Raw genomic sequence first — 27,057 nt, 5'->3', positions numbered from 1 at the left:
CTTATTTAGGCAAATTTGAATGTATCCGAAGACTCAGGCTCCCTAGAAGTGATCTAGAAGTTTAGAGACCAGGTGACATGAATAATAACCTCAGAAAGTGGTTGTGTTGAGTCAGTGATCTTCCTGGAATATTCCATTGTTTTGGGGTTTTTTTTTGTCTTGTTTTGTTTTTTTTTGACAAAGATCACCAAGGTACTTCTGTTGTCAGGCTAGATAACTTATAGTGTCAGTTGCTATCTATATGATCATGAAAGAACTGGAGGGTGAATGTATCTGTTTGGCAGGAAGGAACACCCTGCCTACCTGGTCTACCTTCGAGTTGCATCCACTGCACACATTTTAGCAATCTTGGCGGTAAATCTACATTTACCGCCAAATCTTGTCTTACATGACTCTGTATATAGGATCCTAGAAAAATCTGTGTTGATTTGGAAATGTTTTTAGACATGATGAAGAGAAAAGTCTCCTGCATTATGAATGGGGCTGTTATTGATTTGATGCCCAATGTCTGTTTTCTTGAAAAATTTATATAGTGCCTTCAGCAATCAAAGCATTCTGCTAGTTTATTGACCCCAGCTCATCAAGCACTTCTCTTCCCTTCTCAAGAAAAATGAGGCACTTTGCTTCTGATAAAGGACCACTTAACTGTGGTCTCTGCATAATATTTGAGAATTCTACTTGTTTCTATTACTCTATATGTATAAACTTCATGGAACAAGGATCTTCGAAATTTTAGCTATTTAAGGTCTTTGTGATGTTGCCTTTGTGTTGTGATGATAAGCCCATGTTAACAAAGATAAAATAATGTTTGAGTATGCTTCAGTGAAATTCTTTGGCTATCTTATCCCCAGCCAAGATGTCTTATGCTGATAGACAAAGTGTTCCAAGGGATCTACAGTGAAGAACTCCCATGAACAATATAGTGATTCATCAATTCCATACATCACCTAGTGTTCATCACGAGTGTACTCCTTAATACCTATCACCTATTGCACCCATTTCCCCACCCTTCTATTGTACACCTGAAGCTAATATAACATTGTATGTTAACTATACTGGAATTAAAATTTAAAAAAAGAAACTCCTATATACGTCAGAAATGTCATCACTTCCTGGGATCCGTTCAATAATACTTAAGGAAAACACTTCCTCCCCATTCCCCAGGCAATGGAAGACAGACTTCTGTCATCTTTTCTATCTTTAAAAGATAGGTTAGGGAAGGAAATTCTGCCCCTTTGTCCATTCTTCTACTTGCTTCTATCTAATGAAGGAAGGATATACTAATATGATTGGTGATTGCCTGACATCCATTGAGCCACACTTAACAAATGAGGAAAGTAACAGTGATTCCAAAACAGGATTAGTATTACTGTTTCTCTCTTTCTCCCTTTAACTGCCTTATTCATGGCTTGGTAAATGTGTAAGCAGTTATCTGCTACCATGTGTAAGCACACATACATGTAAGCATACCTGGGGCAGGGCCTACAGCATGCCTTCTGTATGGAAACTAGATCTTCTCTCACTCTCACTCTTGCTCTCACTCACTCACATTCTCTCTCTCTCTCTCTCACACACACACACGCACACACACGTTCACACACACTTGTTCGCACTGTTGCTGGTGACTGTGGTAACTATATGGGTAAGGCAGACCTCTGGTCTTTATAAATGGCTTTATAAGTCAGGATCTACCATATAGATACAGCTCTCTGCACAGACAGGTCTCAAAGTCTACTTTCAGCAAGGTAATAGGAAGATGCTGTTTTGATCTCAAGATCCAGCTACATTCTCCAACCTAGCTTTAGCAAGAAAGCTGTATGTTTGGGGGGTTATCGAGCACTTGCCCTGATCACTAATAAAGCTGATACTCTGATTCCCATTTAACTATCAGTCACCATGAAGAATTTTTTTTGCATTAGGCTGAACCCAGAATGGAGAAGGGGTGAGACTTAGTTCTTTCCTCCAATTAACAATGGTTACTAACAATCCATTCCATAATTCTCTGTTTTGACAGCTCTAGTAAACAACTTATTGAAAAGAGGAAAAGACTGTATGGGTCTTTGAAATGGCAAGTCTTCGAGTTCCTTGACATCTTTACCTCTGCCCAGATCAACCATGATCTACTGTGGCTTTGTACTCACAAAATAAATTGAATCTAACATCATGATGGGGGCTGTTTTTATCCCACCAAGACTCTGACTCCAGCAACCTCCACCCCGGAGCCTGATTCAACCAAATCCTATATATCTGGTAAACAAACCTGGTATAAGATATGATCTCATCTGGAAAGTACTGAATAATGATAAGGATGATTGTACACAGCTGTACTCCTGACAGAGAAGACCTATACCCATGAGCTTATGGGTATAAGGCAACTTATAAACAATACCACCACTATGGTCCTTTCAAAATAGTGACTAAAGTCACCTAGACTTTTAGCAATTTCATGTTTTAAATGATCATTTCGAGTGACATCTTCACCAGGATCAGGAACAGGATGGGGTGACCCACGTAATCCTTTTATACCCCTTCCCTACCATTCTTAGAGGTCATTCTTGTTTTCATCACCAACATTGCCTTTTCACACAGTGCTGGCATTTTTCCAGCAGTGATGGATATTCTTCTCATAACACATTTAATATCTTGCATCTGTCTTCCATAGCATCTGCATTACGAGATGCTGTAACAAATTACCACAAAATTGGAGGCTTAGCAAAACAGAAATTTACTCTGTCATAGTTCTGGTTTAGCTAGAAGTCTGAAATCAAAGTGTCAGCAAAGCCACATTCCTTCCCAAGACTCTAGGGGAGAATCCTTCCTTGTCTCTTCCAACTTCTGGTGGCTATGGGCATTCCTTAGCTTATCACAGCATAGCTCCAGTTTCTGCCTCCCTCTTCACATCGTCTTCTCCCCTGTGTCTCCCTTTGTGTCTTCTTTTCTGTCTATTATAAGAACACTTATCAGATTTAGGGCTCACCCTAATGCAGGATGATCTCATCTCAAAATTCTTACTTTAATTACATCTACAAAGACCCTTATTTTAAGTAAGGTCACATTCTGAGGTTCCAGGTGAACATATCTCTTTTGGGGGGGGGAACGCCATTAAACCCCCTACAGCGACCAAGCACCATTTTGTATTTTCAGAAACTTGTTCTATGCATGGAGCCCCTGGTTTGTATTCTGAGTTTTGAGGGTGTTCTTTCCCATTTATAGTTACACTCAACTCTGAGATCTGCCACTTCATACTGTTTTTCTAGCTTTGATCTTTGGCTTCTGTATCAAGATTCTTTTGGCTACAAACATAGATGGCTTAAACAAGAAAGGGGGACTTACTGGTTCATGTTAATGAAAGTCAAGGTATAATAATGGCTTCAGTTGTAGCTTGATACAGAGGCTCAAGTGATAATATTAGGGCAACTTTCTGTGAATATCTTAGCACTGCTTTTGTCTTTGCTCTTTTTTCCAGATTGGCTCCTGTTTTTGTAACAAGTTGGCTGAAGCAGCCCCAAGTTTCACATTCTCATACAACCAAAGTCAGTGGGGGGAAAAAAGTAGTTCTACCTCTCAGAAATCTCAGTAAAGGACTCATGGCTTCTCATTGGTTCAGAGTAGGTCACATGCCAATCCATGAGGTAATCACTATGGCCAGGGATATGCTGATTTGCTTGGGCCAAACAAGTTCCACTCCTAGAACTGAGAGTGGAGGTCAATTCCAACCAAACCAAATAGACTGAAAGTTGGGCAAAGTGGATCATGAAGCAAATGATGAAATTATATTTCTGTAAGACTGGAGAATGAATATTGTGGGGGTATCAGTGTCCACTGCAGCTTCCCTCTTAATAGTGACTTGGGTTCTGTCTTTGGCTAAGCTATCATTTGCAGTGCTGGATAAATATATCATTTCAGTCCATGACTTCATGGTATCTTAATGAAGCTGAGTCCTGAGATTTGCTTAGGCTTTCTGCCAGAATCACTGCCTATGGGCTACACAGTCAGTATGTTCTGCTCAGTGCCCCAAATATCACGCACGTATGAAGAGGATACCTGGTAGAACTTTTCTTCTGTCCTATGTTCAACAGGTGTCCAAAACACAGCCTGGCTTTCCTAAAAGTAAGGATTGAGTAGATTTTCAGAGCTAGTGCTCTCTCTAGCAGTATGTCATTTGGTTTTCTTTGTGGATGTGATTCTGGGATGAGCGTTAAAACCAAAAACTTTCTATCTGGGTTATCATGGAACCCTAAAAACCCCAAAGGACGTATCAAGTTGAAATTCTATGACAGAGCTAATCCTAAAAAATCGAGTACCGTAATCAGTCATGAGACAAGATGGTTCCTCTAGGCTCTTAATATTGCCTTATATTGTGTGAGCAATTCCTGCCTGCATCTATTTCAGCCACAAACTGCCTCTATAATACACATGCACCCCGGCCCAGGGATTCTCATGCACAAAAGAATGGCTCACTGTGTTGTGTCGGAAGTATGTGTCTGTATTCAGTAAGGGCAAATTCAATTAGAGTAAGCTAGGAGGGGGAAGATTTGAAGAGCATCTAAAAATACTGAAATGCCTCAATTGCTGCTGGCATCCAAAAGAGCAACATCTCCTTGCTTATTTGGTTAAGTGGGTGAGGGGTGACGTAAATTAGTACAATAAAATAATAATTACTGTTTATTAGTTAATGGCTATATGATAGGCAGCATACTAATGCCCCATTTAAATTTTTAGCAACCCTATGAGGTGGTTATAATTACTGTTTACTAGCCTGGACTGAAAGAGATAGAGATGGGACAAAATTGAGGAAGAATGACTTCAAGGCAGAGCGTGTATGCCAAGGCTAGAAAGGATTAGCCTACCACCCCCAAAGGGCTCAGAGGTCCTAATATTTACATGAATACCTCCTTTGAAGCCTGGTCATGTTGATGGTCATGTTGATGACCACAGTAGAGATACCTAAACTTTCTTGGAATTCTCAGAGGATTGGAATGGGTTTATAATGTAAGACTTGAAAACCCACCAACTGACTTTGTACTCTAGGAGGACCGGAGGCTACTCCTTCAATAAGGGATGCACTAGTGATGGAGACATTAGTATCTTTGAGTTCAGCGATGGTTGTTATTTGTAGGCTGGGTTTGATAGTATGAGATTCTACCGTGGAAGTGGGCTCCATAATATCAATGTGGATGATGAGATGCTGGCATTACAGAAGCTAGATGGTAACTCTGGGCCACCAACCATTATCAAAATAAAAGGTAGCAAAAATGGAATGGTAATCAGAATGCCTTGACACAGAAATCTCTGGCAATCAAGATAGATCATGCTGGTCCTAAATGGGGAGTCAATGAGAGTATTGCTTAATTTGGTTATAATAAAAAAATGGAAAGCTTCTAATTGAAAGGTTGCTGTCAGATGCCACAATGGAAGATTGCACTCCCTCACACAATTTCCAGATTAAATCAGTTCATAGACATATTGATTCAAATGATGCTGGGTCACCTCACATATAAACAGTGACTGTTCCTTTGATGTTTCCCCAAAGAGGCCGTTAGCCATTTTCCAGGATAGTTGTACACTGGACAAAAGGGGATATTTGGATTCTAAAACTGTCAGAGGTTTAAGCTGACATTGATCACAGAGGATGTAAAACATCCTTATGTTCCTCTGATTAGTGTGGAGTCTCTCCGAATCCACAGAAGGAAGGGAGTTTCAGCCCAAGCCCATCTCACAGTGGGTCAGTGGGTCCACATACCTACACTGTGGCTCTTATCTGATCTTTTAGAATATATATATAATTGGGCTACACGTTCTTAGATGCTGGAAGCCTCCTTCAGTTGTTTCTCTGATCCATGGATTAAGGATCATTATAGCAGAAAGGACCAAGTTAGAACCCATCGACCTTTCCCCACCAGAAATTTAAAACAGAAAATTATCATATTCCTAGAGGCACTGCAGAAATTAGTGTCACCATAGAAGATTTTGAAAATGTGGTCTTTTCTCTCAGTGGTCTCTGTAAAACCACATGGTTCATGGCCAATGACAGTGATTACTGTAAACTTAACCAAATGGAAGCCCTGATTGCAATTGCTGTGCTGGATGTAGTATCTTTATGAAAGCAGATCACCCTAGTTTCTAGCACTTAGTGTACAGCTATTGATTTGGAAGAACGCTTTCATCTTGATGCGTATCAGCAGAGAGGATTGACAGCAGTTTACATTGGAAAGACAGTTTCAAACACTCTCTTTCCTCAGCACTGTGTGAACTCATGTTCATAGACAGAATATAGTCCATAGGAACCTTGAATTATCTCAAAATTCCTGAGAAGTTATTTCTGTCCACATCATATTAATTGGACCTGCTGAGCTGGAGTGGCAATTCTCCTAGACAATTGAGTAAGACACGGGTCCAGAAGGTGGGAGATAAACCTCATAAGGATTCATGGTCTTGTCATATCGGTAAAATTATAGGATGGTCTGGAACCTGCTGGGATATTTTCCCCAAGGACAAATTGTTGAACCATGGACCCATACCACCAAGAGAGGAGGACCTCACTTAATTTGGCCCTAATAGGAACATAATAGTACAGACCTCCAGGGCTCTGGAGGAAGACCATGACATCCATAGCTCAGGAATGTTCTGTTTAAAAATGTATCAGAGAAGAGCCACAGTGTAGGTGTGTGGACTCACTGACCCACAGATTCCCACTGACTCTTGGCTCAGGTCTTGATCTCAGGGTCATGAGGTCAAGCCCCACGTCAAGCTCATGCTCAGCACAGAGTCTGTTTGAGACTCCCTCTCCATCTCCCTCTGTCCCTCCCCCTGCTCTCTCTCTCTCTCTCTCTCAAATAAATGAATAAATCTTTTTTTAAAAAAGAAAATAAGATATTGGAACAAATAAGCTTCCAAATTCTCATAAGATATTTAATTTCATGAAAGTACAAAGAATTTGATTTCCTAACAGCTATAATTAACTTCAAAAATTTCTGATTTTCTAATTTTTATTTAATATTTGAAGTAATTTTATTTATATAATTTGTGGTGAACTCAGTCATGATTTCATTTTGATAAATAAATAACATGCTAACTAAAACATGTATTTAGGGAATGAGTATCTTTTTTCTATTTCACATAAAAGCTCTAGCTCTTGGGCTAGTGGTGGCCCTGAGTGGGTTACCTTTGGTGACACAGATAAGGAGATTGGATAAGGGAGAAGAGTACAGGTAGATGTAAATTACTGTTAATATTCTATTTCTTGTTTGGGGTGGTAGGTTTATTGGTGTTCAATTAGGAGTAGATATATAAATAAATGAAAACACATGTGTGAACTAGTGATGATAAAGTATCATGAACTGAAAGTCATAATGAATTAGGTTTTATGTACTAGAGGTCTATCAGAAATATGTTTGTGGAGCAAGATCTAAAGAAATTATGTTCCATGTGCAACAAGAGAAATGATACGGTACACAGGGACTTGTATCAATCCTAAAAGTTTAAACTTTACCTTTGCCCTCCTTTTGCCCCAATAAAGAAGGATATAAATGTAGAGCAGTTTACAAGAATCCCACCAAGCAGTCTGGGTGGGAAATTTATAGAGTGTGAGTAGCTCATGGGCCTGTTTCTGGCAGGCTGGGGAAGTGTTTCAAAGGAGCATCACACTGGACAGATGAACCATGAAAGGAGCCAAAGAGAGTAAGAAGGATTGGTGGATTGGTACCAGGACCACAAAACAAAGGAACTAATTAATCTCTATCAGAGATGGCAATATGTGGCAAATATCTCTTGTTTCCCTTGCACACATTATTAACCAATAAAATTAACCATTTTATCCCACTGCACTTGAAATGTGCCTTCTTAATTCTTTTCAACATAACACTCTGAGTGGTCAGAGTTAACAAATGAGGTGTAACCTATTTGCCATCTGCAGTCTGTAGACACTATATCAGATGATTACTCTGAAGAGATGATAAACCAATAAGCAGAATGCTAGCTAGATGTAGGATGTTGGAAAGTCAAGAAAGTTACATGGGGCATCATACTGGAGTAGTGTAGCAGAATAGGGCCAGGGAACAAGGAAGAATTGGTTTCAAGTTGGTTAAAAATAAGGACTTGAAGAGAAGAGACCTAAAGATGGTAGCCCTACTTTCAGTGTGATTATATTGGGAACTTTTTTTTTTTAAGATTTTATTGTTAAGTAATCTCTACCAAATGATGTGGGGTTTAAACCCACCACCCTGAGATCAAGAGTTGCACACTCTACTCTCTGAGCCAGCCAGGCACCCCTACATTGGAAACTTGTAAATGAGCCCAGTAATCTCCACTTTAGTAGTATCTTATTTTGTGAAGATTACGTAAAATTCATGGCCACAATGAGGGGAATGTATAACCTAGTATGAACCTGTTTTTCTTCCTCCATCAAGAGAAGATGACCATTAGTTACTACTCTTCAGAGTTACATTGTTCATCCAAGATTAGCCTTAGAACCATACCACACTACAGGTGCAGTTACAGGAATTCTCCAGAATCATCTACAGGCTAACTTATAGAAGAAGGTAACTTTGGTCAGGTGGTGTTAGAGGGTACATCCTTGGTGAAAGTGAATAAGTGGGCCGAGACTATATATTTATGGCCTCTCTATGTAGTCTTTCTGTCTCTGTCTCTGTGTGTATGTCTCCCTCTCTCTGTATTTCTATACATATATAATATATATACATATGAAATATATATTATATACCATATATTTGATATATATGAAATATATATACATTATATACATGAAATATATAAATATACTATGTATATACTCATAAAATAGGGAAGTTCAAACTCTATAGCAGTGCTATTTAGTAGAACTTTGAGTTGAAGAAAATGTTCCATATCTGTGCCGTCCAATATGATACCCAGTAGCCACAGGTAGCTATTGAGAACTTGAATTGTTGTTAATGCGACTGAGAATCTGGAGTTTTAATATTATCTCATATTAATTTAAATATAAATCACCAACTGTGGCTACTGGCTGCCATATTAGACAACACAGCATTATAGAGAGTCATATCTGGTATCTTGAGTCCTTCTTGCATTGATTCACTTTATCGCCTTTTCCTAAGACCCTGATGGACTCTCTGAGATCACTAGGATTCTGGTAACTGAGTTAGAACATCACTATGTAACTATTCTGATGATTTATTTTGCTTCTTTTATCCCATGTTTTCGAAATGGTAACCACTCTCCTAACTACCCCTCAAGAGCATTCACAAATTCATGTTTAGTTTATCTATCCTGACCTTTCACCTGACAAACTTCCCTAAGAATGGTAGAACCTTTTTTGTGGCCAAGGCATTCCAGCAGCTCTAGATTTTGCTTAAGTTTTCAAACCCAGCCCCCAGCAACCTGTCTTGTCTACAAAGTAGGGACACATGTCCCCACCTGGGGAGCATCGACAATCTTTTTGTAAGACGATCTCAGAAGACTTTGGCCCATGCGTGTACATCTTGAAGAAGCCATTTCCAGCTGTAATCAACTGCCCTGCATATGAATGAGAATTGTTGGTTTTAGAGATTGGAGGAACCATTCCCAGGAGGCCCAGCAGTGGTGACCATGAAATCATAAGACAGCAGCCTGGAAAACTTCCAGGTGATGTGGAAGTCCAGCCAGTGCCAGATGTGGTAGACTCCCATGTTTGGGAACCCCACAGCTGCTTTCATTCTGTTGAGCATGTTTTGCCTTCCTTTCGGTAGACCACCAGCTGTTTTCTGTGCCTCAACTCAAGTTACAAGAGCAAAATTCACTTCAGCCCTGGGAAAACGATCCCCCTTAGCAACTCCATAGCAAATTCCTGAGGAGATGACCTCGATTACAAACTGTCTCAGTTAAAGTGGCCTTATTGGGCTTATTTAGAACAAAACTGTAACAGCTTCCATTGCATCTGTAAGTGGTGTAATTTGAGGAGGGGCTCCTCATAGTGTGAGTTCTGGGATTCTGGTTCACAGGGTGTAATTAGAGGCATAGCCACCTAGCCAGGGTTATTTGGAGGGCAGTCCCTGCAGGCACTAAGTGGCAGGTGTGAGTGATCTCAGTGACAGCTGCCCCTAAAATATACAGTGCCCATAAGACTATATGCACGTTATTTAGAAATTAACCGAATGCTCTTCTTTGTTCTCCACAGAAATCTTACATTTTCCCCATGTTGTCCTGGACAACTTCTTCCAAGTCAATAATTGGAAGTCGTTAAAGCAGTCCTTCAAAGATGTTCTTAGATCTTCAGTTGTTAGTGCTCAGTCTCACACATAGAGATATTGTAAAGAGCCACTGTGTACGTAGTGAAGCATGAGGGGCCTTGACTGCTAAGATTTTGCTTATCAGAGAGTCACTTTAGTGATGGAACTTGAGGGTCTTTTGAGAATAGATGAACCATAAGGGGGATTGGTTGGTGGGGAGAGTCGTTTTTGTCTTTAGACTTAAAGGAAATAGCCAGGCTCCTATGCATGACATGTAGTTTGTGTTCAGCCTAGTGGGACCTATATTAAAATTGGGCCACTACAGAGAAGATTAGCTTGTCCCCTGTCCACTGAACCATGTGATTTGGGGAGCAGGTGGTGCCATGGGCCAAGTTCATTCTAACATGTAGAATATAACGTATTCTTATGTTATATGAGAATGTTGCATATCCTCTTATGACACGTCAAAAGTTATGAGGTACATCTGTGCATACAACATGGCAACAGTTAAACACATGATCTGACAAGTGCTGTCTATGTGGTGTTGCTTCACTGGCTATTCAGATGTGGTCTAACTTGTGGGATAGCCTCTCCCATTAGTGTGTCTCTAGGGAGAGCTGACTCAATAGTGGGACTAGAAGCAGGGAGAATCCCCGTACTACCCGACTTCAGTGTTTACAGGTGAGACAAAATTCCTGCAATTGGCCACATAAGAACAAAACGTGTACATAATTTAACCACAAGGTGACAACCTTTAGTTGACATTAGACAGAGACAGTTAAGAGGCTGGAGACATTCAGAAGGTGACAGTTACCTCTTTAATATGGAAGCTTTTATGCATTGGTGCGGTAAAATGAAATACAGTAACTTATATGGAAATATTTGGGGAGTCATCTGTCTCCAAGGAGAATTGAGGGCTTGCCTTGTGTGACTTCAGTGAAAAAAAAGGCAAGAGGGGCGCCTGGGTGCCTCAGTCAGTTAAGCGTCCGTCTTTGGCTCAGGTCATGATCCCAGGGTCCTGGGATCGAACCCTGAGTTGGGCTCCCTGCTCAGTGGGGAGCCTGCTTCTCCCCCTTCCTCTGTTGCTCCCCCTGCTTGTGCTCTCTTGCTCTCTGTCTGTCAAGTAAATAAATAAAATCTTTAAAAAGAAAAAAAAGGAAAAAAAGGCAGGAGCAGGCTGTGTCACTACGAAGCCAGTCCCAGAGGGGGCAGCAGAGTCTGGCAAAAGCATTGCATGGTCATGGGGGAGCAGCTCCTATCTATCTATCTATCTATCTATCTATCATCTATCATCTATCTAATTTTCCAGCTTTACTGAGATATAATTGACATATAACATGGTGTAAGTTTAAGGTGTACAATGACTTAACTTGAAGCACTTATGTATTGCAATCTGATTACCACTGTAGTGTAAACTAACAACTCCATCACATCATGTAATTACCACTTCTTCTTTGTGGTAAGCACATTTAAGATCTACTCTTTTAGCAACTTTCAAGTACACAGTACAGTGTTGTTAGGTATAAGCACATTGCTACACATTACATCTCCAGAACTTATTCATCTAACTGGCAGTTTGTACACTTTGACCAACATCTCCACATTTCCCCCACCTCCTGTTAACAATGGTTCTACTCTCAGTTTCTGTGAGTTTTGCTTTTTCAGATTCCACATGTAAGTGAGCTCACACAGTATTTGTCTTCCTCTGTCTGACTTATTTCACTTAGCACAACGATTCATTCATGTTGTTGCAAATGGCAGGATTTCCTTCTTTCTCATGGTTCAATAATATTCCATTGTCTATCTACCTATGTGTCTGTCTAATCTATCATTCATTTATTTAATCTTCCAGATTTACTGAGATATAATTGGCACATAGCATTGTGTAAACTTAAGGTATACGCATGTTGATTTGATAGACTTATATATTGCAATATGATTGCATCTCTATTCATCCATTGATGGACACTGAGGTTGTTTCCCAATCATGGCTCTTGTGAATAATGCTGAAATCAACATGGGAGTACAGCTACCTCTTCCACATCCTGTCTTCATTTCCTTTGGCTATATACCCAGAAGTGAGAGTGCATGATCATATGGTAGTTCTATTTTTTTTTTTAAGATTTTATTTATTCGACAGAGATAGAGACAGCCAGCGAGAGAGGGAACACAAGCAGGGGGAGTGGGAGAGGAAGAAGCAGGCTCATAGCGGAAGAGCCTGATGTGGGGCTCGATCCCATAACGCCGGGATCACGCCCTGAGCCGAAGGCAGACGCTTAACCGCTGTGCCACCCAGGCGCCCCTGGTAGTTCTATTTTTAAGATTTGAGGCACCTTCCTACTGTTTTCTACGTGGCTGCACCAGTTTGCATTCCGCCAACAGTGCGGAAGGGTTCGCCTTTCTCCGCATCCTCGCCAGCATTTGTTTTCTCTTGTCTTTTTGGTGATGCAGCTACCATCTACTGAGCACCAGCTAGGTACTGGCATTTCATTTAATCTCCTGTCATTTGCATTTCATTTAATTTGCTTGCCCTTCGTATTTGCAGCTCAGCACATTTCCAGCAAATCAACCCATTACCTCTCTAATTCTCCACACCTGGGCTGCTAAAAGCTACTTGAGAAAATTTTCAAAAACCTGTGGATTGGTGTTCAACCTGCGTTGAGCTCTCTTTACATTTTCTGGCAATTGCTCTCAATATCCCTAAGCCACATCTTAAGATGTGGTCCTCTGACCAGCAGCATCAGCATCACTTGAAACTTGCTAGAAATGCTTATTCCTGGGTTGCCTGGGTGGCTCAGTCGGTTAAGCATCCAACTTGGTTTTGGCTCAGGTCATGATCTCAGGCTCGAGCCCCATGTCAGCCTCCATTCTCAGCGAGGAGTCTGCTGGAGATTCTCTCTCTTTCTCTCCCTCTGCCCCTCCACCCCCCACAAAATAAACAAATAAATCTTAAAAAAAGAAATGCTCATTCTTAGGCCTTACCTCAGACCTGCTGAATCAAAAATTCTGGGGGTGGAGCCTCAAAGTCTGTTTTAACAAGCCCTCCAGGTGGGACCTCTGGGCGGCTCAGTCAGTTAAAAGTCTGCCTTCAGCTTGGGTCCCGGTCCCAGGGTCCTGGTCCCGGGGTCCTGGGATAGAGCCCCCATGATGGAGCCTTGCATCGGACCCCCTGCTCAGCGGGGAGTCTGTTCCTCCCTCTGCCTCTCCCCGCTACCGCTCATGCTCTTTCTCAAATAAACAAATAAAATCTTTTAAAAAACCAAAAAACAAAGAAAACCAAGCCCTCCAGGTGATTGTGATGCCCGCAAGTTCAAGAACCACCGTTCTTGAACTCAAGAATCAATTCCAAATTTTTATCAGTAGTTTTGGCCTCTCTCCAGAACTCCAGGCAAACATATTGACTCAATCAAAAAACATTTGAGTACCTATTCCCTGCCTCAGTATGACATCACTAACTTTAGCCCTAACACCTAGAAGTCATTCTTGATACTTCTCCGTCTTTATACCCAACACTCTTTGGAGTGAAGATTTCACACATTAGATTTGGAAAAGACACAAACAAAATTCACAAAGGGGAATCGGGATAAAGATTGAGAAGGTTTGGTCAAGAAAGATCGCATTCACTCGAGACTGGATTAGTGTTGAGGAACAGGAATGGGACAAAGTAGGAAGGAAAAGACCTAGTTTCAGGTACACTATGAATGTGGCATGTCAGATGTCACGGGGACCTAGCTGGCTGAGAAAACAATGAACAAGAAGAGGGACATTATACAATGTATATAAGATCTCATGGGAAGAAGGATGAAAGGAATCACAATCTTGCCTATGAACTCTCAGGGAGAACAGAAATGCTAAGCTCATAAATGTGTATGAGGATTGGGAACAAAAATGACCAGAAGAGTTACTAAAGCACACCATGGAAGAGAAGGCAGAGAAACAGGGGAAGGGAAAGAATAATTTTAGTTTATTCTTTTTATGAAAAATTGATGTGATGGAAATTTAATATTTGTAAAAATGAGGTTTGAGAAAACATTTATTAATATTTATTACATGTAAAATACTTTAAGAAGTTGTAAGCTCAAACAAGAATAATTTATGCAATAGTACTTCTAAAATTATAAGTCATTTTCATTACAAAGGATAATTCCTATCATGAGATGGAATCACCTTAACATGGGATTTGCGAGTCTATTACACATTAGTTCAAAAAGGGTGGCTGCATATAAAATGAGATCTGAGGAAGAATTCCTAGATTATGGATGCACAAACCCTATCTTGCATATTAATTCCATTCATCTTGTGTGACAGTTCCAAGAAGGTGTAGGTCACAAAGAAATTGCAGTTCACACCCCAAAGAAGAACTTCTCACAATGGGCTGCTATGGTGGTTCTCCCCAGTGGTACTTATTCTCTGTGAACTATTTTGGGCACACTTGTGGCTCTAGGGCTCAAAGTGGTTTCCCAAAGTGCATATATCTTGCCGTTTATCAAGATAAATACAAATGAGTTCTCTGTTCCATTCTCGCTACAACTTTGGAGGGTTTGTAGCAACGTGTTAGGCTCTACTGTACATTTATACAATTGCTGTAATAAGGGCTTCCTTCTCTTTTCATCTTAGAACTTAAGAAAGCAAGAGAAGCTGGTAAAGTTGTTTACTCCATCCCGAAGAAAGGTATTTAAACTAGGTTACATTATGTCAATATTTCTGGTCAATTCAGCCACACATACAATTAAATAGTCCTGCTACTTTCATAAAATGACATAACTGGGCGATTGACTAAAACTTTGGCAGAAAGAAGCAGTTTTATCTTTGCCTATATGCTGTATTTTCCCCACAAAATAATTTTGCCAGTTTTTAAACAAATTGGCTGGCCAATCTATACTCTTTTTTTTTTTTTTGTAAATTTAAATTCAGACAACCAGTTATAATGTCAAGTGAATGCCTTGAATTACTTTTGCTTTTTAACCAGTTTTTCCAGCTGTCATTTTAGACACATCCTACTATGTTAATTAAACTATCTATATGCTGCTCAAACAGCCGGCCAATTCAGTGAAAGCCAAACTGGTAACTGTGGCATGAAATACACCAAACATCTGATGGATCCACTGAAATCTCACTCTTTACTCCATTGTTCTGTCACCTGTCTTCTCGACAAAAACTTAGTATGTTTAGAGCCTCCGTCTCCCTATAGGTCTATGCAAACTCTGATGAATCAAACTGACTTCACAGAGACAATGGTTACCAGAAATTATGAGGTTGGCCTAGGTAAGTTGGAGTATGCGTGGTCCCAGAAGCCTCTAGAAAAAAGTAAGACAGACCCAATCAGTTTTGCACGATTTAGATAGGTCCTAGAACAGATGGACCATCGATGAGCCTTTCAGCTTTAGAATTGTCTTATTTCGACATAGCGTCCAATCCCCTTAAGTTGCAGATAAATAAAATGTGGTATATGCACACAAAGGATTATTATTTAGCCATAAAGAGGAATGAAGTGCTGATGCGTGCTACAGTATGGATGAACCTTGGCAACATTATTTTAAGTGAAAGAAGCCAGTCACAGATGGGCTGGTAATACAGGATTCCGTTGATAGGAAATGCCCATAATTGGCAAATCTATAGAGATAGAAAGTATTTCATAGCAGTTTAGGACTGGAGGGGGGATTGGTGATCTGGCGGTGATAGTTGAATTGTGCAGGGTTTCTTTTTGAGGTGATGAGAATATTGTAAAATTGTGGCAAGAGTTGCACAAGCCTGGGAAAATACTAAAAATCATGGAATGCTACAATTTAAAAGGGTGAATTCTATGGCATGTGGATCATTTGTCAGTAAACCTGTGATTTTTTTAAAATCCCCGAAAGTCATATAGTTGTAACAATGCTTTGTCCGACTGTATTCTTCTAGGCCTTTACAGGCTACACAGTCAAGTGGGAAAAGAAAACGGGAGATTGGGAGTCATTAGTCACTGGTTTCTCATACCTGCTCAGTTAGTTACTAATAAGCTGCACAATCTGGAAAAAGTCAATTTCCTCATATATGAAATGGGAATATCACCTAACCCCTTAAGGATTGCTTCAAAAATGAAATGAGATTCTTTCAATAAAGAGCCTAGCACAGTGCTTGGCACATTTATAGCCACCCAAGAAATTTTAGTTCCCCTTCCCTTTCCATTCCCGTGTGGAATTTCTCATCTGCTTAGATTTCCTACTTGTGAACGTGTGCCAAAATGTCATTTCATCCTGTCTTTCCTTGTGAGGTTACCACATAACCATCAAACAACAACCTGAAGTGTGAGGTTTGAATAACACCTAAAGAAAACTTGACCATGTAAGTCATTAAAATGTGTCTGTATATGAGTGGAAAAGACACAAAGAGAAATGAAAATCAGAACTGGAGGACCCCAGCAGAGGAGTGCACCTCATTGGTAACAGAAGCGTTTTGCAGTTGGCGACACCCCCACAAATGACTAATCTCCAAGAAGAAATTTGATTCCTTCAACGGCAGGAAAAGAAGTTTAACACAGGCAGCTGTGGCCATAAATCTTCCTATCAGTTGTGGTTATAAGGCTGGAAAATCTTGAGTTAACTGTGCTGGTGCATCTTGAGCATGTATTTCTACTGGTTTAAATACGTTTTTGCTTTATGTACACAGAGATAGCTTGTAATAAAGCTACCATTCAACACTGGTGTCAGAAAACCACCAAAAAGAACTCATTTTCTAGCATCTATGGTAATAATATAGATGCCAGTTCCTGACCCACAGTTTTCCTTTCTCTGTACAAATATTAAAATAATATTTCTGTCTGCAGTGTTCAAGATGGTGTCTCCTCAATCCCAGCCACAGAGAAATAAACTAACGAGAGGCCTTTTTGATGATTTGTACAATAGTTAAAAGTTAAGTAATTGTTAAAGTAGTCATATTTGCCAAAAATGTAGAGTCTACTGAGAGACCCCCAAATACTGAAGGAGGTTAAAAAGAATCCACAGTTCAAGCACAACTGTGGAAAGTCTTGTGGTGATTTAAAAATTGGTAGCTTCGGCCTCAAAGTAATGTTTCCCCTTTAGGAACATGAAGGAGTATGCCCTTGCTTTGCAGTTGAATTGCTTCCTACAAACATGACTTGGGGGGTGGAGGAGTGGAGAAAACAAAGGTGGTGGAAGACTAGACAGTTGCCTAACTAAACTAAAACTAACTAAAACTAGTTTACCTAACTAAAACGAATGTTCACTTCCATCCGAATGTGCTTATTGAGAATTTGTAAGAATGGTTACTTTGGCTATGATTCTGCATAAACAAGATCTGCTCTTTTTCTAAGAGAAACTTTTTTTTCTCTCTGGGCAGGTTTTGATTCATAAGTGTTCAAGTAGTTCCATGAGGAGGTCTTCTCTTTTTTTGTACTTTTTTTTCCGGCTTTATTGAGATATAATTCATAGATAACATTGTGTGCATTTAAGGGGTGTGATGTTGTGATCTGATACATGTATATGTTGCAAAATGATTAATACAGGAGGGTTAGTTTACACCTCCATGACCTCATGTAATCACCATTTCTTTTTTATGGTGAAAACATGTAAGATCTACTCTTTCAGCAACTTTCAAGTATATAATACAGTGTGGTTAACTCTAGTCACCATGCTGATCCCCAGAACTTATGTGTCTTCTAACTGGAACTTTGTACCCCTTGACCAGCATCTCCGCATTTCTCCCAGCCCCCCAACCCCTCACAACCACCATTCTACTCTCCGAGTTCAGCTTTTTTAGATTCCAAATATAAGTAAGATAGTACAGTATTTGTCTTTTTTCTGTCTGACATATTTCACTTACCGTAATGCCCTCAAGATCCTTCCATTTTTTTGCAAATGGCAGAATTTCCTTCTTTCCCATGGATGAATGCTATTTCTGTATATTGTATCTTTTTCATCCATTCATCTGTAGATAGACACTTAGATTGTTTCCGTATCTTGGCTATTGTGAATAGTACTGCAATAAACACAGGAGTGCAGATATCTCTTTGAGATTTTTATTTCATTTCCTTTGGATATATATTGAGAAGTAGGATTGCTAGATCACGTGGTAGGTCTATTCTTCTTTTTTGAGGAATCTCCATATTTCCCATAGTGGCTACACCAATTTACATTCCCACCAACAGTGCACAAAGTTTCTCTTATTCACAACCTTGCCAACACTTACTAGCTCTTGTCATTTTTTTCCTTTTATTTATTTATTTTTAAATCTGAGTATAGTTAACATACAGTGTTACATTAGTTTCAGGTGCACAGTATAGTAATTAAATAAGTCTATACATTACTCAGTGCTCATCACAATAAGTCTACTCTTTTTTTTAAAGATTCTATTTATTTATTTGGCACAGAGAAAGACAGCTAGCGAGAGAGGTAACACAAGCAGGGGGAGTGGGAGAGGAAGAAGCAGGCTTCCAACGGAGGAGCCCAATATGGGGCTCAATCCCAGGACTCTGGAATCATGCCCTGAGATGAAGGCAGACACTTAACGACTGAGCCACCCAGGCGCTCCCATAATAAGTCTACTCTTAATCCCCTTCACCTATTTCACCTATCCCCTCCACCTCCCCTCTGGTGCCCACCTATTTGTTCTCTACAGTGAAGAGTCTGTTTTTCCCCCCTCTTTTTTTGTTGTTCTTTTGTTTTGTTTCTTAAATTCTATGAGTAAAATCCTATGATACTTGTTTTTCTCTGACTTACTTAGCATTATACCCTCTAGATCCAACCATGTTATTGCAAATGGCAAGATTTCGTTCTTTTTTTATGCTTGAGTAATGTTCCATTTTGTGTCTATCCCACCTCTTCTTTATCCATTCATTAATTGATGGGCACTTGGGTTGCTCCCATAAACACAAATATAGTCAACTGATCTTTGCAAAATGAGCAAAGATAATTCAATGGAGAAAGGATAGTCTTTTTAACAAATGGTGCTCAAACAACTGGATATCCACATGTGAAAAACACAATCTAGATATAGTCCTACACCTTTTACAAAAATTAACTCAGAATGAACCAGAGACCTAAATTTAAACATGCAAAGCATAACATTTCTAAAAGATAGCATAGAGAAAACCTGCGTTATGTTTGGTTTGATGATGACCTTTTAGATACAACAGGAAAAGCACAATTCATGAGAGAAAAAATGGATAAATTGCAGTTCATTGAAAGTAAAACTTGTGCTCTATGCAAGACACTGTTCAGAGAATGAAATTATAATCCACAGACTGGGAGAAAATCTTTGCAGAACACATATGTGATAAAAGACTTATATCTAAAATATATAAAGAACACTTAATACGCAATGAGAAGGAATCATATGATCCTCTCAATAGATGCAGAAAAAGCATTTGACAAAATACAGCATCCTTTCCTGATTAAAACACTTCAGAGTGTAGGGATAGAGGGTACATTCCTCAATCTCATAAAAACCATCTATGAAAAGCCTACAGCAAATATCATTCTCAATGGGGAAAAGCTGGAAGCCTTTCCCTTAAGAACAAGAACAAGAAAAGGATCCCCACTCTCGCCAATATTACACAACATAGTACTAGAAGTCCTTGCAACAGCAATCAGACAACAAAAAGGGATAAAAGGTATCCAAATCGGCAAAGAAGAAGTCAAAATGTCTCTCTTCGCAGATGACATGATACTCTACATAGAAAACCCAAAAGAATCCACTCCCAAACTATTAGAAGTTATAGAGCAATTCAGTAATGTGGCGGGATACAAAATCAATGCTCAGAAATCAGTTGCATTTCTATACACGAATAATGAGACTGAAGAAAGAGAAATTAGGGAATCCATCCCATTTACAATAGCACCAAAAACCATACGTTACCTTGGAATTAACTTAACCAGAGACGTAAAGGATCTATATATTAGAAACTACAAATCACTCTTGAAAGACATTGAGGAAGACACAAAAAGACAGAAAAATATTCCCTACTCATGGATTGGAAGAATTAACATCGTTAACATGTCTATGCTTCCCAGTGCAATCTACACTTTCAATGCTATCCCGATCAAAATACCGAGGACATTTTTCAAAGAACTGGAACAAATAGTCCTTAAATTTGTATGAAACCAGAAAAGGCCCCGAATCTCCAAGGAACTGTTGAAAAGGAAAAACAAAGCTGGGGGCATCACAATGCCGGATTTCGAGCTGTACTACAAAGCTGTGATCACAAAGACAGCATGGTACTGGCACAAAAACAGACACATAGACCAATGGAACAGAATAGAGAACCCAGAAATGGACCCTCGGCTCTTTGGGCAACTAATCTTTGATAAAGCAGGAAAAAACATCCGGTGGGAAAAAGACAGTCTCTTCAATAAATGGTGCTGGGAAAATTGGACAGCTACATGCAAAAGAATGAAACTTGACCACTCTCTCACACCATACACAAAGATAAACTCCAAATGGATGAAAGACCTCGATGTGAGACAGGAATCCATCAAAATTCTAGAGGAGAACATAGGCAGCAACCTCTACGACATCGGCCAAAGCAACCTTTTTCATGACACATCCCCAAAGGCAAGAGAAACAAAAGATAAAATGAATTTATGGGACTTCATCAAGATTAAAAGTTTCTGCACAGCCAAGGAAACAGTCAGAAAAACTAAGAGGCAGCCCACGGAATGGGAGAAGATATTTGCAAATGACACTACAGATAAAGGACTGGTATCCAAGATCTACAAAGAACTTCTCAAACTCAATACACGAGAAACAAATAAACAAATCAAAAAATGGGCAGAAGATATGAACAGACACTTTTCCAATGAAGACATACAAATGGCTAACAGACACATGAAAAAATGTTCAAAATCATTAGCCATCAAGGAAATTCAAATCAAAACCACACTGAGATACCACCTTACGCCAGTTAGAATGGCAAAAATAGACAAGGCAAGAAACAACAATTGTTGGAGAGGATGTGGAGAAAGGGGATCCCTCCTACATTGTTGGTGGGAATGGAAGTTGGTACAGCCACTCTGGAAAACAGTGTGGAGGTCCCTTAAAAAGTTAAAAATTGAGCTACCCTATGATCCAGCCATTGCACTACTGGGTATTTACCCCAAAGATACAGACGTAGTGAAGAGAAGGGCCATATGCACCCCAATGTTCATAGCAGCAATGTCCACAATAGCTAAATCGTGGAAGGAGCCGAGATGCCCTTCAACAGATGACTGGATTAAGAAGTTGTGGTCCATATATACAATGGAATATTACTCAGCTATCAGAAAGAACGAGTTCTCAACATTTGCTGCAACATGGACAGCACTGGAGGAGATAATGCTAAGTGAAATAAGTCAAGCAGAGAAAGACAACTATCATATGATTTCTCTCATCTATGGAACATAAGAACTAGAATGATCAGTAGGGGAAGAAAGGGATAAAGAAAGGGGGGTAATCAGAAGGGGGAATGAAACATGAGAGACTATGTATATACAATGGAATATTATTCAGCTATCAAAAAGAACGATTTCTCAACATTTGCTGCAGCATGGGCAGCACTGGAGGAGATAATGGTAAGTGAAATAAGTCAAGCAGAGAAAGAGAGTTATCATATGGTTTCTCTCATCTGTGGAACATAAGACCTAAGAAGATCGGTAGGAGAAGAAAGGGATAAAGAAAGGGGGGTAATCAGAAGGGGGAATGAAGCATGAGAGACTATGGACTCTGAGAAACAAACTGAGGGCTTCAGAGGGGAGAGGGTGGGGGAATGGGATAGGCTGGTGATGGGTGGTGGGGAGGGCACGTATTGCATGGTGCACTGGGTGTTATACGCAACTAATGAATCATCGAACTTTACATAAAAAACCAGGGATGTACTGTATGGCGACTAACATAATATAATAAAAAAATATTTAAAAAAATACGCAATGAGATGGAAATGCACAACTAAAAAGTGGGCAAAAGACCTGAAAGGACACCTCACCAAAGAAGATATAGAGATGACAAGTAAATATATGAAAGATGCTCAAACTATCATTGGGGGATTATAAATTAAAATAACAATGATCCACCACTACATATGTATTAGAATGGCTGACTCCTAAACACTGACAACACCAAATCCTGGGAGGATTGGTAGTAACAGGAACTCTTCGTCATTGCTGGCGGCTGGTAAAATTATTCTCTATGATACTCTAATGGTTGATACATGGCATTATACATTTGTCAAAAACTATAGAACTGTATAATACAGAGAATAAACCTAATGTGAACTGTGATCTTTAGTTAATAATAATATATCAATATTTGTTCATCATATTTCACAAATGTACCACAGTAATGCAAGATACTAATAGGAGGAACTGTGGGCCAGGGAAAAGGAGACTATGGAAGCTCTGTATTTTCTGCTCAAGTTTTCTGTCAATGTAAACCTGCTCTAAAAAAAAATAGTCTATTAAAACATCAACAGTAAACACATGACAGACTAGGTTTGGCCTGCAGGCCATAGTTTGTCAACACCAGATTCAGAATCACCTTTATAGAAATATCCTCATCCATGTCTATGTGAATCCAGGAACACAGCTTCCACCCTCTACCCTTCTTTCTCCTCTGTTAAGTTCTCCCAGCTCTGAGCTTCCACACATAGGTTGGGATCCCCTTAACCTCTCTTTTGTCCTGGCTTCCTTTCAGGATTATTTCTTTAAACAAAAGATTTTGTTTGAGAGAGAGAGAGACAGAGAGAGAGAGCATGAGCGCAGGAGTGCGGGGAGAGACAGAAAGCATGATTATTACTTTTTTTAAAAGATTTTATTTTTTTGAGAGAGAGAGCTCATACAAGCAGGGTGGTGGGGCAGAGGGAGAAGCTGAGTCCCCACTGAGCAGGAAACCCAACACGGGCCTCCAACCCAGGACCCTGAGCTCATGACCTTAGCTGTAGTCAGATGCTTAACTGACTGAGCCACCTAGGTACCCCGGATTATTTCTTCCAATCTTTGTCTTTTATGATCTGAAACAGGGACTGGCTAACTTTTTCTGAAATCAGTCACTTAAGAGATAGGTTAGATTTGGCATGCCATAGGTCTCTGTGGCAACTACTCCGCTCTGCCGTTGTAGCACCAAAGCCGCCTTAGACATTACATAAACAAATAGACATAGCTGGACTCTAATAAAACTTGATCTAGGAAAACAGGTAGTGGGCTGCTTTTGACTCACATGCTGTAGTTTGCCAACTGCTGATCTAGATGGGATGCTGACTGGGGCACCTGGGTGGCTCAGTCGCTTGGGCGTCTGCCTTTGGCTCAGGTCATGATCCCAAGGTCCTGGGATCCAGCCGCATGTCCGGCTCTCTACTCAGCAGGGAGCCTGCTTCTCCCTCTCCCTCTGCCTGCCACTCCCCCTGCTTGTGCTCTCTCTCTCTGTCAAATAAATAAATAAGTAAATAAAAAATTTTATAAAAAATAAAATATATATATAAAAAAGTGGATGAAAGTAAAGTGAAAGAAATAAAATAAAAAAAATAAAACAGTAGATGGGATGCTGATTATTCTTGAAATCATATCCTTTAGCCCACACACCAGATTGCATTTGTTTTTTGCATTATACTAATTGGGAACTACCCATCCCCTACGGGTCACAGCAAACAGTGGTTCCTTACACATCCATGGGGCTTGTGTCCTGTTTCTAACAGAACTCCTTTGCGGCACTCTGTGTCCTCTGAATCCTCATACAACTAAGGCCTAGAAACAACCTGTTGATCCATACTCTGTAGTCTCAGAGCCCTCTGAGAAGGTTGTTTCTGAGCTTGCCAGTTTTCATATCCCCTACTCCTGGAGTGAAATTTCTGCCACTTTAATTATGAGATGATAGCAATGGGCAAGGATTAGCACCCATGATGTGAAAGTTCAGGTTCTTTTCGTGAACCCAACTCTTACCCAGATGCATTGACAGTCATTTGCCAAAACAGTCTAATCTCCTTTTGCACCAGAGGTTATGAGCCTCCCTGGATGACTGAAGGCACTGCTGGCAATGGGCACTTGTTAGGAGCAGGCGACTGAGAGGAGAAACTAGGGAATAGGGCACGGGGGATCCCTGCAAGATGATGAGTGCAAATGACTACTCTAGCTAAAAGAAGGAGTAAACCTAGCAGGCATATTCATTGTTCATGTCCCCCCTTGACTTAAGCATGACTGCTACATTTGAAAAAATGCACAGAATTTGTATTTCACCCAAATTTCAGATTAACCAAAACATGAAATTCTACAGGCAAAGAGACAGAAAAGACACATGCTGCATGATCTCACTTAGATGTGGGACCTGAAAAGGCTGAACTCATAGACACCGAGAGTAGGAGTGGTTACCTGGAGCTGAGGGGTGGGGGGATTGGAGAGATGTTGGCCAAAGGATACAAACTTCCACTTACAAGATGAATACATGCTGGGGACCTAATGTGCAGCGTGGTGATTATAGTTTATAATAGTGTGGATATATTTGAGAGTTGTTAATAGAATAGGATCTTAAATGTTCCCACTGCAAACAAGAAATGGTAATTAGGTGTTGTGAAGGAGATGTCAGCTAATGCTACAGTGGTAATCATTTCGTGGTATGTAAGTGTATCAAATCATCAAATCGCACACTTTAAATTTAGACTGTGTTATATGTCAGTTATAAACGAATCCACATCCTGAATTTAAAGAACAACTTAGTCTAAAAGTTCTGAGGCGAGATTTCTTGTCCTGGTTTTGCCTGAACATGCTGGACTTTAGTTTCTATGAAACGAACGGATCTCATTAGACAATTATTGTTTCTAATCAACATTTTCTCCAGTCAACAGAGAAAACATGGAGGCCACAGAAAACCATAGGTAATTGAACAAGAATCACAGAAAATTCCACCATTTGGTTGTGACCATTAACTACACTTGGGCTCTTTTCCTATTCCTATGCTATTTTCAGTCATGGTGTCACAGTATACAAATTGTGAACTGCTTTACCACTGAAGAATTTTCCCATGGTACTAGGCAATTGTTCAGAACTCTTCTAGCTCTATGATTACAGGTATGTTTGGTTTCTTATGGTCGATACAAAGACCATCAAAAATCATGGTGAATAATATTTGTCGTTTTCCAATAAACAAGAATTTTAATATACAGCTTTTCATGGAAACTACATAGAATAACTGTAAAAACAAATTATTTGTACGTGTAGAAGGAATTATGAAAATCCTTTACTTATACTTGTTAGCCATTGATTGGGTTATGGCCTAAAGAACAGTCCAGGATGATGAATTGAAGAACAGATTGTACCATTCCTTTCTCCCCAGGGAGAAGTATATGATACATAAGGCTAGAAGTTACCTTTTATGAAAATTACTGGAGATGAACAAATATAATGTTTAGAAAAACTAGAAAACTCCTCTGATTTAGGAAGCTTAAAGTTATACGCAACTAACGAATCATGGACCTTTACATCAAAAACCAGGGATGTACTGTATGGTGACTAACATAATACAATAAAAAATATTATTATAAAAAATTAAAAAATAAAAAGCTTGGGGAAAAAAAAAAGAAGCTTAGAGTATAATTTTAGTACCCGGTAAAATAGTGAAACAGTATTGCTATGTGGAATAGAATGAAGATGGCTGACTTTGAGAATGAATTATGGCAGACTTTATGTGACAATAAAACAGTATTGAGAAATCAATAAAGCAACATTGGAAGTTTGGACTTTGGCCAAATATTGAACGAGCACCTCCTGCATGCAAGGCATTGGCCCTAGGCATGTAGCGTCTAAGGAAAATCAAAGCACTGTTACTGCCTATAGGAACTCATGGGTGAGTAATGAGATGAAGGGTAACATTTGGACACAACTAGCCAGAAGGTGAGGCGCAGAGTAGTAAGTGTGCTGGCAGACAGGCACTTGAGGTGTTCTAGGAATTTCTTTCTTCCGTGGACTTGGAGCAATGTCCCAGTGCATCATTCCAGCCCAGGAGAGAATCCTTGGGCTGAGCAGTGTCACATATAAACAGAACGCGTGGTAAGCTTTCCTTCCATGTAGCAGAGACCTGACGTTAATTGCAAATGTAACTCAAGAGCAGCGGCACCTTTACTAAAACAGCGAGAGGAACACTCCTCAAGTCCAATTATTAAAAAGGCCAGGGAAGGAGGTGGAATCACTCCTGCCAGGGGACGTGGTACCAAAGGTTTCAAAGTTGCAAAGGGAAACCATTTCAAAGCCTCCAGGATTAGGTCCCAGAGAAGCAATTAGAAGGACTTTCACATGAAAGAGTTCAGAAGTATTTACAAGAACATGCCCAAGACAAGGGAGTTTATTTCTGGACTACGAACACTGAAGTTGCTTTCCTCCTTAATTAAGTCTCTAGATCTTTGGAAACATAAAGGATTTCATTACCTTCCTGGACACTTTGGCTCTAAATAGTGTGGGAATCCACCATTTTCATCTAAATGGCACCAAGTGCCAGGATAACAGGCCAAGCAAGTCTGCAACAGTCACCTGGGTGAGTCTAAATCTCTGGATGGTTGACAACAATTGATTTAGTTTGATGTCCACATCCTTACCTCAGGGTAACATACCTTGACTCCTCAGGTAGAACTCTGGTTCCTTTTCTTACGCTCACACTTATCCCTCTGTGCTTTACTTATCTGTTTGCTTGGGTATCTCCCCCACCGGGCCTAATTTTAGGAGGAGAGACACTGTGTCCTTGCTCACCGTGGTTTCCACAGTATCTAGCACAGTGCCTGGAGCATTACTACACAATAAATATTCATCAAAGGAAAGAACGCTAGGACAACCTGTGCTGGGCCATCACTAAGTGGCTAAGATATGCTATGATATGGTATGATAATGCCATGGGAAGGCAGTCG

General features: G+C 39.9%; 2 long non-coding RNA genes across 2 annotated transcripts in view; both read left to right on the top strand.

The window, feature by feature from the left end:
* Positions 1 to 2,159, top strand: part of LOC121102103 — a 38,640-nt gene extending 36,481 nt beyond the window's left edge. Inside the window, exon 2 of the long non-coding RNA XR_005834185.1 lies at positions 2,015 to 2,159. This is a non-coding gene — a long non-coding RNA (uncharacterized LOC121102103). The remainder of the gene's footprint in view (positions 1 to 2,014) is intronic.
* LOC103672938 overlaps positions 1 to 27,057 on the top strand; it is a 123,321-nt gene that overhangs the window by 57,368 nt on the left and 38,896 nt on the right. The window lies entirely within an intron of this gene.

The sequence above is a fragment of the Ursus maritimus genome, assembly GCF_017311325.1.
Source record: "Ursus maritimus isolate PB19 chromosome X unlocalized genomic scaffold, ASM1731132v1 scaffold_X1, whole genome shotgun sequence".
Taxonomy (NCBI): domain Eukaryota; kingdom Metazoa; phylum Chordata; class Mammalia; order Carnivora; family Ursidae; genus Ursus; species Ursus maritimus.
The sequence above is the reverse complement of the archived record's forward strand: the minus strand, read 5'-3'. Positions and strand labels throughout refer to the sequence as shown.